Genomic DNA, 5,121 nt, shown 5'->3' on the forward strand with positions numbered 1-5,121 from the left:
TTAGAGATGGCTCAGCGGTTAAGAGCATTGCCTGCTCTTCCAAAGGTCCTGAGTTCAATTCCCAGCAACCACATGGTGGCTCACAACCATCTGTAATGAGGTCTAGTGCCCTCTTCTGGCCTGCAGGCATACATGTAGAATATTGTATACATAATAAATAAATAAATAAATAAATAAATAAATAAATAAATAAATAAATAAATAAATATTTTTAAAAAATAAAATAAAATAAAAAATTTAAAAATAAGTAACTCTTTTAAAAAGTCTTTAAAAAAAAAAGAATAAAAAGGATACCCCTTCCTGCATCCCAAGCTCTATTGTCTGCCTTCCCCTTCTGATGAAGGATGGATCCTGCTGCTTTGGTCAGGACTAAACACGGAGGATAAGGCTTCCCTAGGGAAGCACTAAGCCAGATTGTACCTGGGCTGCAAGAACACGCAGCAGGGGCAGATGCTGTTCCAAGACTGTCAGTAGCCCTCAACCTTGGGACAGAGTCTCACCATCGCAATCAGCTTCAGTGGCCCCAGCTGACACCCACATCTGTCACCACCTCCTAGTGTCACATTGGACTCTTCCCTCCCTGCCCTGAAGCCTGTCTGCCCTCCAGCCAGGGGCCCAGCTGTGGCAAGCAGAGTCCCACTGTGGCCGGCGTCTCCAAGGATGAAAGATCTCTGGCTCCTCAAGAAACCAGGGCTAAATATACCCCTTGCCTGCTTTCTGGAGCCTAACTGGAACCAGCTGGGCAAGACTCACCCTTCCTCCTGCAGGACAGGCCTTGGGCCATCCCTGGACAGCCAAGCAGGCCACGCCATGCCTAATAGCCCCAGACTCAAGAACCTGAGCGTGGAAATAGACCAGGAAGAAACCTATGTCTGGATGCCATTCCTCCAACCCCATCAAAGACAAGGATGAGAGAGTAAGCTGTGTGAAACCAAGCCCAGCCATGGCGATGAAATACTTGAGAACCTCGGTTTCCCTATCTATAAAATAAGCATAAAATAATCCTGACCTCAGAATGCGGTCAACAGTAAATTAATATAGGCAAAGGGCTAGGACAGCACCTAGCACACAGTAAGTGTTCAACAAACCCTGGTTGTAGGCGCTGGGAGAGGGGGCAGGGAATGAAATGCTTGAAAGGCATGAACACGAGGGCCTGATCTCCAGCACCCCCACAAAGCTGGGGGTGGCAGCGTGCTCTTGTATTCCCAATGCTGGGAGGCTGAGACAGGAGACTCTCGGGGGCCGGTCTGAGCAATCGGTGAGTTAGGTAGACAGCTAGAGGATAGAAGTGTTAGCTTTGCAAGCCTGAGACCTGAGTTTGACCCCAAGAACCCACTGTGGAAAGAGAAAACTGACTCCAAAAGCTGTCCTGTGAACAGCACACACTGTGGCACGAACATACCTGCACCCAGACGCGTACATCTCTCTCTCTCACACACACACACACACACAAAACAACAACAACAAAACCCATAGTAAGAATGAACTTAAAAATAATTTTTAAAGGGCCAGATGGGCCAGGCATGGTCATGCTCACCTTTGATTCCAGCCCTCAGGAAACATAAGCCAGCCTGTCTACAGAATGAATTCCAGGCCACCCAGGGTTACATAGTGAGACTATGTGTTGTTGGGTTTTTTTTTCTTTTTCTTTTTTTTAATTTTTTTTTCTTTTAAAAGGTGGAGATCAATAGAGAAAGAAGTTGACCTCTGGCCTCCACATGGGCACACATCAACATGCACACATAAGAAACAATAATGGTTACTATGAATGGTTTGTGCCTTCCTTGCAAGGCCACCGTTGCAAAGATAAAGGGTACCCAATCTTAGACTCAAAGACTGCCCAGGGCTAAATGTGCAGACCTGCAGGGGTGCGAGCAGAGTGATGGGCCATTATGGAGCAGATCAGCGAGGGGGTCCGTGAGCCAAGACACACCTCCTCCCCCAGCCCTGCTCTGGCCACGTCTTGAGCTCCCTGGACCAGGACTCCGCCCACCTGTGGTCTGCACTGTGGCTGGAACTCCCACGCCTCAGCTTACTTTAGCGGCTCCAGGCCGCGGCCCCAGGACAGCCCACTCTCAAGCCTAGTCCAGAGGCCTGAAATAGGAAGGAAGAGGGACCTAAAAATAGTCTTTAATTACAGAGGGACCCTGGATGGGGGATGGCGGCTACTCTCCGGCTCCTCCTGGGCACTGCCACAGCCTGTCCAGGATACAGTTCAGGCCCAGGGAAGGACTCCACCCTTGCCCTCTGGCCCCTGGCCCACAGGGGCCTCCCAGTGGGACAGGGAATGAGGGGTGAAGGTGGGGTGAGCAGGGAGCCCAGACTGACTGCAGGGCTGTGGCAGCCAAGCCTCCTCGGTACCCATATGAACATACTGGACAGCTCCGGGCAGGGTGCTTCAGGGGATACTGCCCTCACCTGGCCACCTTCCTCTTGCACTGTCCTGATGCCTGCCTTCTCCAGGAAGCCTCCTAGACATCTTCCCCTAGCTCAGCTGTCAAACCAGCAGGGAGATCTAAGCACAATTGCCAGCACCAGCTGCAGAGACAGACAGGGCCAGGAGAAATGCTGGAGGACACCCAGGTTTCTGAATCCGCACCGCAACAGCTAGTACAGGATGGTCACAGCCCATCTCGAGGCAGAGTTTTTTAAGTTTTAATAATTGATTTATTTTTATTCTACTGCACTGGTGTTTTGCCTGCATGCATGTCTGTGTGAGGGTGTCAGATCTTGGAGTTATAAACAGTTGTGAGCTGCCATGGGGTGTTGGGTATCGAACCCGGTTTCTCTGGAAGAGCAGCCAGTGCTCTTAAACACTGAGCCATCTCTCCAGTCCCTAGAGGCAGATTTGAAGAAAACACAACAGTCAGAAGAAGGGTGCTGGCAGAGACTTGTGTATGAGAGAGAGTGGCCTGATCTGGGGACCCCCTGACACTCAGAAATCCCCAGCATTTTGGAACCCACAAAGCTTAAATTTAAGTCCCTTCCACGACACAAGTACTGCCCCATAATCATCTCTCTGCGTTTTGGTTCTTTAGTAAATACCTCAGAAGGATGAGCTGTGGGGAATAAGCACTCTGACCCCTTGTCAAGAGTCATCTGAAGGAGTCAGCATAGTCCTTCGCCTGGGAGTGGGGAGCTCCTGTCTTCCGTGGTGACCTGACTAGATGTCTGAAGCTTCAAAGAGGCACTGGGCAGGGTGGGGGTGTGCTGAGGGGTTAAGAAAGGTGTGTACTCGAGGCCAGCCTGATCTACAGAGCAAGTTCCCAGGATACACAGAGAAAATCTGTCTCAAAAAACAAACAAACAAAAAAAAACCAAACACACAAAAAAGGTATGTACTGCAACTCGATATATCGTGGCTGGGTGATATCCATGGGAAACACGCCCTTTTCTGAAGAAAAACAGAGGATATGAGGGGCTAGGAGGAGAAGAGGGAGTGGAAACGGTGTTTGGGGTGTAAAAACAAAACAAATAAAAAGAATGTCACGTATAGCCAGCGGTGGTGGCGCACGCCTTTAATTGCAGCACTCTAGAGGCAGAGGCAGGCGAATTGCTGAGTGCAAGGCCAGCCTGGTCTACAGAGCTAATTAGAGGACAGCCAAAGCTACACAGAAAAATCTTATCTTGGGGGCGGGCTTGGGGGGGCGGCAGCAGTATAGAGTGTTCTCCTGGGGTCAGGTGCTCAAGTGCCAACAATGAGAGCACACCATGATGTGCTGGTGCCATCTGGTGGTCACAAATGGTAATAACAGTCACCTAGACAGGGAGAGTGAGGGATCTGTAAAGTAGAAGCCCAGAAAAGCAGAAAGGAACCAGGAAAGGGAGGAGACGACCCTGGGACCCGAAAGGTTCAGCGAGAGGGCAGACGCTGCAGAGGACAACAGTCCATGCCATGTTGCTGTGAGCCAGGTAAGCTGGGGCAATAGACCATGAATATTTTCCTACGATATGTCAGGGACTCCCAGAGGCCACAAGAGGCCCACAGCATGCAGGTGCAGGCACAACCAGACTAAATAATATTGCTCCGTGGTGACCAGTCAGTCCAAGGTTGGGCTTCATGTATTTTCAGTAGCCCTAACCTCTTCAGGAGCCCTGGTCATCTTCCAGTCCTCAGAAAGTTGGCTGTGGACACTTCCGTGGATAAGTGAAATCAAAGGTTCACCCGCAGCAAGAGCCCAGTATACAACAACGTTGTCATGTTGGAGTACCCACGACATGCACCTGGGTGGTGTGAGTGTCTTGGGGGAGCCCTCACTTCATTCCGTTCCCTGCTTCCTCACGGGGTGGGAGGTGGAAGGTGAAGTTGTTTACCACTTCTCCTCCGGGCACTGAAGATGAGCTCAGACTGGCCCTGTGCCTTCCACGGGCAGGGCCAGGCCTGAGTCATGGGGGTCAGATGACTGCTGAGGCTAAATGGGTCCTGTCCTGCAGCCCCCGGGAGCCACTGCATTCCCCGCCCTTCCAAAGTAGTCAGGCACCTCTGGGACAGAGAGAGAAAGAGAGGGTGGAGATGATACAAGGTTCCGGCCACCACTGGCTCCTCCTCTGGTCAGAAGACATCAGGGAAGTCCATACTACTCCATCCTTCTCCAGCCAGGCTGGCTCCCCTTCGTGCCCTTCTTAGGACTGTTCTTAGCCCCCAGGGACAGCCTAGCTTAAGCCAATGCCCTTCTAGGATGCCACAAACTCCTGCAGTCACATGCCCCGTACTTCTGACAAACTTCCGGGTATGCAACTTCTCCTTGGGCCTTGGTCCGCTATACTGTAAACCAGGGAAGGCTTCAAGCCCTCCGGTAGATACATCCCAAATTGATCTCTGCCCTTGACCTCCAGCTTCTCCTTCTCTGGGAGTCACAGCAGAGGAAATCTGAGAAAAGTCCTTAGCTCTGCTCCCAGGCAGATACAGGGGCCTTAGGGATCTCTGCTTCTCAGAGACCCAAGTCCTGGCTCACTTGGGACAGGCTGACTAACAAGGTCAGCCTCCGACACTTACCAAGGTCATCTTCTCAACGAGTTTTGTCCTTCAAAGTCTGTCCTGGCATCACGGAACATTTGGTTTCCATTAAAAACCATCCTTCTGCCGGGCGGTGGTGGTGCACGCCTTTAATCCCAGCACTC

This window comes from Alexandromys fortis, unplaced genomic scaffold (assembly GCF_014885135.2).
Source record: "Alexandromys fortis isolate MF-2015 unplaced genomic scaffold, M_Fortis_MF-2015_v1.1 scaffold_31, whole genome shotgun sequence".
NCBI classification, from domain to species: domain Eukaryota; kingdom Metazoa; phylum Chordata; class Mammalia; order Rodentia; family Cricetidae; genus Alexandromys; species Alexandromys fortis.